The sequence below is a fragment of the Orycteropus afer genome, unplaced genomic scaffold (genome assembly GCF_000298275.1).
Source record: "Orycteropus afer afer isolate SDZICR_OR568_19922 unplaced genomic scaffold, OryAfe1.0 scaffold00267, whole genome shotgun sequence".
Classification (NCBI taxonomy): domain Eukaryota; kingdom Metazoa; phylum Chordata; class Mammalia; order Tubulidentata; family Orycteropodidae; genus Orycteropus; species Orycteropus afer.
The window spans coordinates 2835419-2845470 of record NW_006921854.1 but is presented as its reverse complement, the minus strand read 5'-3'; the positions used below and the strand labels follow the sequence as shown (position 1 = coordinate 2845470).

Here is a 10052-nt window from a genome sequence, read left to right as displayed (position 1 = left end):
TATATATATATAGGATACACGGTGTACAGAAAATCCACTTGTGGGAGATTCCATTTGAGTCAGGGTGGCACTCAAAGATCTTCTAGAGCCTCTGCAACAAAGTTTCAATGACAAGCCTGTTTGAGAGGCCATTAGAAGAGAGATAACATAATGATTGCAAACATCTTGCACAGAGAAAACAGTGGTTTTACGTATTCACCGCAAATTGAAAGTATTAGGAGTAGATATGTCTGCTAATTGTGATCATTTGCAAAGGAGCTGCTGCTTATCTGTCACTCTATGTCATGTACGCTGAGCCTCCTCAGGAGAGGCAAGAAGGAAACGAATGTATGATGGTGAAAACCTGCCAGCTGCTCTTTCTGAAGAAACCTCGATTACCCAGGTGGTGCCAATATAGTTGCGAGGGTCCTTATAAGGAAGGGAGGGAGACAGAGTTAAAGAGGATGTGAGGATAGAAACTGAGTTTGCAGTGATGACATGGCTGGCTGGAAGGGGGCCCCAATCCAAGGAATGGGGGCAGCCCACAGAGCCCAGAAAAGGCGACGAAACTTGTTTTCCCCTCAAGCCTCAGCAAGGAATGTAGCCTGTCTCCTCTGTTCTGCAGCTATTGGGTATAGTGTCCCTAAACATCAATTAGGGACACGGGGTTGGTTGTTGTTGTTATGTGCCGTCAAAGTCAAGTCAGACCCGACTCAGAGCGACCCCTCCTTGGGTTTCTGAGGCAGTATCCCTATGGAAGTAGATTGCCCAATCTTCCTTCTGAGGAGTGGCTGGTGCGTTTGAACCGCCAGCCTTCTGGTGAGCAGTCAAATGCCTTAGGCACTATGCCACCAGAGCTCCGATGTGGTTGGTAGTGGTGCTCAAATCTTTGACATGCAAATTGACCTTTGTAAATTTGTTAATTTGAAACATCTTACCCTTTCAGAAAGGCAGTGGTGGTGTGGTTAAGACACTTGGCTACTAACCAGAAGATCAGTGGTTTGAAACCACCAGCTGCTCTGTGGAAGAAAGATGACGCAGTCTGCTTCTGTTGATTTACAGCCTGGGTGAAACCCGCAAGACTATGGTCCCTAGTTACCCTTCAGGCCTAGAATTGAATTTACTCCTGTAGCTTCCTGCTAAGCAATAGACAGGCATATGGGGAAACATTTACACTAGGTAGATATATTCCTAAGAATAGTCGATCATGGGAGATCAGAAGGGCAGTAGTTGCACAGGCAGATAGCTCAGGGGGCAGATATGCATATGTAACATTCCAAGGTGTGGCTGGTGGGTTTGAACTGCCAGCCTTCTGGTTAGCAGTCAAGTGCCTTAGGCACTATGCTACCAGAGCTCTTTGAATGAGAATCCTATCACTTTAAAATCCAATATGGCTGCCACTTGTAAAGATTCAAAATGGCTGTGCCCTTGGTCACTTTAAATATCCAAAATGGCTGCCACATGTAAACAATCAAAATGGCTGTGCCCTCCAGACAGCTGAAAATCCACAGCTCAGATTGTTTCCCTTCTTGTTGTTTCCCTAGTCATAGGCCATCAGCAGTCGTCCCTGCAGCCCTGGTAACCAGGGCTGAACTTTAGGTCAATTCTTAGGTCCCAACAGCACTTGGGAATATTCAGGCTGTTGGTCCCGTCAGAGTAGCTGACAGTCCGCAGCTCTGACCGTCTCTGTACTCACTGTTTTCATTCAGGTTTTTACACTAGTTGGTGCCTAATCCACTTCTGTATAGTTCCTTTCAAAGCTCAGGGCTCCAGGAGTATCTTCTGTATCTCTGTCAATTGGTTTTTCTTTTCTTTGTTGAAGAGGGTCTGTGTCACTTATCTGCCTAGTCATCCGTGTTACCGGAAGTCCCCATGGAAGGAGGTACTTTGAAACTACGTAAATATCATGTTGTCTACTTTATCTGATCTCGGAAGGAAGGTTGGGCAATCCTACTTCTGTAGTGATACTGCCTCGGAAACCCAAGGAGGGGTCGCTATGAGTCGGGGCCGACTCGATGGCACATAACAACAACAACAACAACTTTATCTGATATTAATATAGGTACTCCAGCATTCTTATGTTTACTCATTTAAGGCCTATGTTTTTCCATCCTGTTATTTTCAACCCATCTGTGCTTTTTGGAAGGTTGGGCAATCTACTTCCATAGTGATACCACCTCAGAAACCCAAGGAGGGGTCACTATGAGTCGGATCCAACTTGATGGCAGTGAATTTGGTTTTTTTTTTTTTTATTTTTTTGATTATCTATGCTTTATATTTAAAGTGTATCTCTTGTAAACAATATATCTCTTATTTTCGTGTCTAGTCTCACAATATCTGCAGTTTAATTGGAGTGTTAGTCCATTTACATTTAGTGAATTACTGATACGATTGACTTTAGGTCTTCCATTTTATTTTTATTTTCTGCTTGTCCCAGCTATTTTTGTTCCTCTCATTCTGTTTATATTCTCTTGAATTAGTCAAATATTTTTAAATATTTTATTTTAGCTCTTCTTTTGGCATTTTAGCTGTACCACTGTATTATTTTTAAGAGGTTGCTATAGGGTTTACAAAGGAGCCCTGGTAGCTCGGTGATAAATCAAAAGTGCTAATCAAATGGTTGTTGTTGTTGTTGTTATGTGCCGTCGAGTCAAACCCGACTCATAGCGACCCCTCCTTGGGTTTCCGAGGCAGTATCACTACGGAAGTAGGATTGCCCAACCTTCCTTCTGAGGAGTGGCTGGTGGGTTTGAACCGCCAGCCGTCTGGTTAGCAGGCAAGTGTCTTAGCCACTATGCTACCAGTGGTAAGAACAATATATTATATATAATGTAAGCACAATATATAACAATATATTATATATAATGTTATATGTAACCTTTGGGAGCTCTGGTAACGTAGTGTCTAAGGCACTTGACTGCTAACCAGAAGCCTAGATGTGCAGTTTAGGGATTAGCCAAGGATTTTAAGGAAAGCCTAAGGAATTTGACTGCTTGAAGATTGGGAGATCTACTTCCGTAGAGATACTGCCTCAGAAAGCCAAGGAGGGGTTGCTATGAGTTGAATGACCTTGATAGCAGTGAGTTTTTGTTTTTTTTAATATGCCTATTTGGAGCTCTGATAGTATAATGCCTAAGGCATTTGACTATTAACCAGAAGGTTGGCAGCTCAAACCCACCAGCCACTCTGTGGAAGGAGGACCGGGCAACCTACTTCTGTTAAGATTTACTGCCTCGGAAACCAGTGGGGGTCATTGTGAGTCAGAATCGACTCAGTGGCAGTGAGTGAGGTGTTTTTTTTGTTGTTGTTGTTATATGCATATTTGAGTGTTCCCTCTGAAGCTCTTTTTTCCACCTCCATTATTTTCATCATCTTAATCCAGATCACCATAATCTGTTCTCTAAAAATTGAAATATCCTACCAGTCTCCCTGATCCAAGTCTTCTCTTCAAGTCATTCTCCACGCTACAGCCATATTTCATTTACTCATTTAACAAATAGTTAATGAGCACTCTCCCAAAGCAGGGTGTCAGGCAGTCAAACTACTGAGCTGCCAATTGATTTAAACAGTTTTTTACTCGTGGCACAATAAGCAGCATGAGATCTATGTTCACATTAGTTCTCCTTGCTCTCACATCCCAAGGGGTAATGTGGAGGTAAGCCTACGTAGATGTTAACCAGATAGGGCTTGTGCCACAGAGGAGGAAAACTGAGCTTACACTGGGCCTCTGAGCAGACCTGCCCAACCTTTGCTGCCAAGGGAGACTTTATCCTTATTATCCTGGTCAGGAAATAAATCCATCTTCTGATCTGAAGGTAAATACTATCTCTTGCTTCCAAATCTGCCAGCTATGCATATATCTTTGGAACAATAGTCTGGGTTACTAGACATGTAGAAACACTGAAGAGAATTGCCTCCAAATAAGCACAAAGACAAAGCATTCTTAGATTAAGCTTTAAAAGTAATTTCAGAAGTATCAGAAATATGTCCATCTGGCCCCCAGTTCTCCTTACTCTTCCTTCTCTTTTCCCTCTGCAGAGTTAAAAACTCCCAACCACATGCTATTTGCGGGCTTAAATTCCCATGACAGCTTTTAAATCTTTTATTCCACAACATGATATGAGGCCAAAAGTGAGAATTACCTTGGAAGTTTTGTACTGACTCTCCTTCACCCTAGCCTGGAAAGATAGGGTCTGCAAATGCATTATCTGTTTATAATTTTCAATTTTGTAAACGATCCAAAGGAATTGAGTTAGGTTTATCCAGAGGAGGAAGAGACTAGAGATGCATAACAAAACCAAAGACCAAACTCACTGCCGTCGAGTCAGACCTGACTCATAGTGACCCCTCCTTGGGTTTCCGAGGCAGTATCACTACGGAAGTAGGTTGCCCAACGTTCCTTCCGGGGAGTGGCTGGTGGGTTTGAACTGCCAGCCTTCTAGTTAGCAGTCAAGTGCCTTAGGCACTGCGCTACCAGAGCTCCTTACACAAGTAGTGATCAATAACTGTCTGGTAAGTTGAAAGTGAATGATGTGTTTAGACAGCTTGTTCTACCAGACCAAAACCTAGGGGCCCTGACCTCTCATTACAGTGACAGCATTTAATCATGATAATACAAGTTGGACTTGTATTTACACTGTTTGTACTGGTGATAAAAACAAATTTTACTATTCTTAAGGAAGTGTCGTACGCTGGCTGAAAAAGGCAAACTAAAAAGTTGAATTGCCTCTGAATGTTCTAAATTGTTTCAGACCACAACTCTCTCTCTTTTCATCTTTAAGTGGCAAATGGTGGTCTCTTGCTATTGGCTAAAGCACTCTGGGTTTTGAAAAACCAGTTCTAGTCTGTCTCAAGGCATCTGAAAAGTTTTTTTACTCCTAGGATTCTCACAAAATTCTTCATTCTAGTGTGGAAAGCAGTGGATATTCCTTAAGGAGGTGCTAATCCCAAGGTGATCACAGAAAGGCACATTTTCCCACCTCTGAATAGGAGTCTTTTTTGTGTTTTTCTACTTTGTTTTTCCCCCATAAAATATTCTACTATATGTAAGAAACAGTCAGAATTTGTGTTTCTCATGACTCCATTTTGACATGATTTTGTTGTTGTTGTTACCACACTTAGCTAAGACACCTTTCAGTATCACCAAAGAAGGTATCTTAGAGGGAAATTCTCGAGTAGCACCAGGCCTTTCTGGTTGGCAGTCAGCTTTAATTACATAATACCTCCTCCAGTTGTCTTAAAACAGATATCATTGCTTAGGAAATGAAGAAAATGTGGCCATGAGAAAGGGATGTGAGGTAAAGGAAAACCCCTGTATCCTTTGTGTTATCATCAAAAGCCATTGCAAAGATTTTTGTTGTTTGTTCACTGCGGTTTGGGTGAAAGTTTACAGTGCAAAATAATTTTCCATCCACCCATTTGTGCCCATTTTGTTTCGTAGCATTAGTCCAGTTCCCTTAAGGTAACAGCACTCCCCCGTTTCCTCCCTGGGCTCCCAAGACCGCTTCATCCTTCTTTCCTGCCCCTTCCCGCCCTCCGGGCTTTGTTTTGGGCACATGCTGCCTTTTCAGCCTTGTAGGGCTCATTGTTTGAAGGACTGCTGCCTCCAAACAGGCCAGAGTCCCTGTTCACTCTCCAGGACCGTCTGCTGTTTGGCTGAAAGGCCATCCCTGGGGCGGCTTCAGTTCCAGGTTTGAAGGGTGCCTGAGGGCCACAGTCTCAGGACATCACCTAGTTTTTATTTCTGAAAATAAATATGTATCATGATTGGTGTACGGGGTTCACATTAGTGTCAGCAGTTTTTATGAGCACCCTGCTGGTGACCCGTCACAGTCCGATATATTGTGCTGTGTTTTCTCAGCTGCCTTTGTAAACACAGTGGCCTTAATAGATCATTTTGAAGGAAGCTGCCACCCTGCTGCATCAGGCCGGCCTTCGCTCAGGTCTCTGACATCCCCTTAGTCTGATGCTCAGCCTTGTCATTTGGATCAATAGCAAACCAGATACGATGTCTTCTGCTTGCAAGGCTGTGGCTATAAAAGGTATTTGAAAAATAAATTCACTTTTTATGTCCATGCCACAAACCTGAGGAATACTAATTTGTCATGTGTCTCTCTATCTGTCTGTAAACAGTCAGTTAAATTGGTTATTGATGAGAATAAGGTGAATTATAATTGAAACAATAGTAATATAGAAATACACTTGATAATAAATGTCTAAGATTCCTACAAAAAAAGTGACACATGTTGGCACATCTTAACTTCAGCCTGTATTTTAGAATAATGAGTTTTATAGTTTTCTATTGCAAATAATCAATGATAATGACAATCAATAATAACTACATTAGACTTTACAAACCACTCCTGTATGTTATTTAATCTTCATGACTCTGCAAGGTGGTAACTATGCATGTCACAACTTGTGAGGCATTTGTTATTCATTCAGAAGTATTTATTGAGTGCCTGCTAGAGATGAGGCACTGTGCTAGGCACTGCCAATTCTGCATAGTGAAAATATCGGTGATAATGGAAGATGTCAGGTTTATTCCATTTCAGGGCTGGAAGGAATCCTGCAAGTCATCTATTCCAGCCCTCTCATTACATAGGAAACTAAATCACAGTTTGTGACTCAGCTATTTAGTGGCATGAATTTTTCTGATATTTGATATAAGCTGATAATCTTTTTAAAATAAAGCCATAGTTGAATAACATCTTCCAATTTGTATTTCATCATCTGTGAAATGAAGCTGATTCTGGCTTTCACAACAGAGATACTGTGACTGTTGACTAAAGCGTGATTATGGGGTATTTCAGAATGTAAGTACAAGCTGGGGGTGAGTCTCGCTCCTTGCAGACGAGAGACAGAGCAGTTGATCAAAACGCCACGGTTACCTCCGGTTTGTGAGATGCAGGCTGTCGTCGTTTTCTTCTTCATGCTTTACTTTTGAAATTCCTTTAATGAATATGTTATTGCTTTATAACAAAAATTAGGAGGTATTCTTAAAATCATTGCTTATTTCACAGTTAAAGTTTGATATATAGTTTAATGACATTTATTAAAATATTACCTCTAAAGTTAAAGAAAAAAGCAAAAAAGCTATGGGAGAAATTACATCAAAATGCTGAGTTTGTGTTAGGCTTAGGGTGATGGAATTGAAGGTAACCTTTGATCTTACTTTCTGGTGTCCAAATTTTCAATTATTTTATCTGTTTTTAAAAATTTAATACGTGTAAAATATATAATTAATAATCTGAGATGACTTTTTAAAATGTGTGTTTGTTTATTTTCAATAGGTCCACAAAGGACTTGAGGGAGATACTAAAATGTTGATTTAAGAACTGGGGTATGGTTTCACTTAGAAGAGCTATTAGAGTTAAAACATAGTTACAGCGAGCAGGACACCTACCCTGGATAAATTCCAAAATGGCACCTCTGAAAGAGCTTTGACCTCTGACCCCTTCCCCACTCCACCCACTGAACTGTGGCACTACTCTTTACCAGCTCAGTTGCCTCTCTCTTGTTTCAAAGAGAAGAGGTCTAGGAGGGTGACAGAAGGGTCTAGAATGAGGAGCAAGGTACGGGTCAGGGTTTGATTTGTAGATGGAGTTGGGTCATAATATGATTAAAAAAAAAAAAAGCTGGCAAGATTTGAGACAATGAGATACAGATTTGAATCCACCACTGGGAGGAACTTGGCTGCCATTTAGAAAATGTTCATGGTTTCCAAGTCAGATAACTAGTTAGTGCTTACTGTGTAATTAAAAGTTTTAATGCATAGCCTGGATGAGATTCATTCAAGTTTTCTGAGTTTAATTGAATTTAATACATGTATTTGTACATTTGCCTTTCCTAGTGTTAAGAAATCCCATCCATAACGTGGAACGGAAATAGAGAAGGCAACAGATGGAGGCAATCAGTTGTTTGAAACAGTTTCCCCAAAGGCACACACCTTAGCTGAGTAGATGAATTGATTTTCTTAAACTGCCTGTTAAGATCAATAAAACTTAGGTATGAACTACTATACATTGTTGGAGAACTAAAAAAGATCAAGCTTAACACAAGACTGGGGGCTTCGAAGGAACCAGGATGTAAACTGGTTGGTTTTAGCTTTTGAAATTTCATAGTAAAACATGATGCTTTGATAACTATGCTTGCATTGTTAACTCAGAGAAGGCTGGGGGGAGTCAGTGAGGAAAACAGACCAGACCATTCAAATGGACATTAAGCAGTGAGGATGCTGGGAGCAAATTTCTTAACATTTCTCTACTTGAAACAGACATGGTCAAGTGAGAGATGTTCTGTTTACAAAGACGACTTTCAGGGTGAGAGGCGAGCACTAATGATATCTGGAAAGGAAACCAATATTTATAGAGCACTTTCTATGAACCCGGGATTTCTGGTGCTGCTATGGTTAAAGCATTGGGCTGTTAACCAAAAGGTCGGCAGTTCAAACCCACCAGCTGCTCCATGGGAGAAAGATGAGGCAAATCTTTGCTCCGTAAAAATTTACAGCCTTGAAAACCCTATGGGGCAGTTCTGCTGTGTTGTATAACATTGCTATGAGTTAGAATTGACTCGATGGCAGAGGGTTTGATTTGGTTGTTCTATAAACCAGTCACTATATTTTCATTTTTACTACTGTGAAATCTGAAGCTTTGAGAAGTAACTTGCTTACAGTTTATAAAGTCACCAAATAACCCAGATCTGACGGATTTTAAAGTCCTTTCTCATTTAATTATACTATGCTTCCTTCCCCTGGGGTAGCATTTCTGAGTCCTCCAAAATTTGAGCAGTATACTTGGAAAATGAATTATTTGTATGAAGAAAAAGAAAATATACTAAAAAACTATGATCTAGTGGTTAGGGAAACTAAGAAGTATCAGAAATTAAGTTACTGTTTGAAGTAGTTAGAATGAAAATGTTGTTTTGAAGCAGGGACCATTCCCTGGAGAGGGACATCATGCTTGGTAAAGTGGAGGGTCAGTGGAGAAGGGAAGCCCCTCGGTAAGACGGATTGACACAGTGGCTGCAACGACGGGCCACTGTCCAGCACTGGTACAGCAAGGGCGTGAGGCTGGCACACAACTGGGCAGTGCTTTGTTCTGTTGCACACAGGGTCGCTGTGAGCTGGAGCCAGCTTGATGGCGTGTGACAACAACGTGAACAATGATGGGCTTTTGCCTTTTAAAGTCACAGTGTCAACGGACATTAAGCTGGGAGAGCCTCTAGATCATAATCTAAGCTCTATGGTTTTCAAGTGGTAGGAAACCAAGGCTGGGAGAAATGAAACGACCGGCCTTTGGATGTGAGAGTGGTCTGGCAGACGCCTCTCGTGTCACTGTGCCACTGCCTTACTTAAATCCTGCCACACTGTGTCAGAAGTCTGAAGGAAAAGCCCAGAAGCCGTAGCCTGGCACCTTTCATCATCCAGGCCCTAACTTACCTTTGTAGCTTTAGCTTCCCGTGTGCTCTGTCTGCTCTGTCCCGAGCATACTACTTGAAGCTTCTAATCTCGCCACTCTCCTCCCTCAGTCCCCACCCACAGCGCCTTTGCACCTTCAGCTGCCTTTCTCGAGAATGCCTTCCTTTCTGCTGTTAGCTGGCTTAATTGTGTATACCGTATTAAGATGAAGACCTTACCAACCCCTCAGGACTTCAGAATCCTTACAACTGCCTGTCCTTATGTCTCTCGTATGCTGAACAGCTTTTACATGTGGCTTCACTATCTACGATGGCCAAAGGGAGGGACAGTATGGGGATTATTCATTGCACTGTGTAATAAGCAGATATAAGAGACTTGATACACACAATTTACTAATGGTGTCTTCAGAGTGTCTATTCAGAAGGAGTTTATGGAGACAATTTGATTACATAGAGTAGGAGGAAGACCTGACATTGTCTTTGTATAGCCCTCTACATAAAATTCAGAAAATACTGTTGTCCATGACTGTGGTAGTTATGCTTGTGTGTCAACTTGGCTGGGCCTGGTTGAGTGGCTGGGCAGCTGGTAGTAGTTATTCCCCATGATGAGACTGGCAATCAACTCCATGGTGGGATCTACCACAAGCAGCTGA

The 10052-nt window shown here is 41.6% G+C and overlaps 1 protein-coding gene across 1 annotated transcript in view; it reads left to right on the top strand.

Moving 5' to 3' along the window:
* INVS (inversin) overlaps positions 1 to 10052 on the top strand; it is a 207430-nt gene that overhangs the window by 76349 nt on the left and 121029 nt on the right. The window lies entirely within an intron of this gene.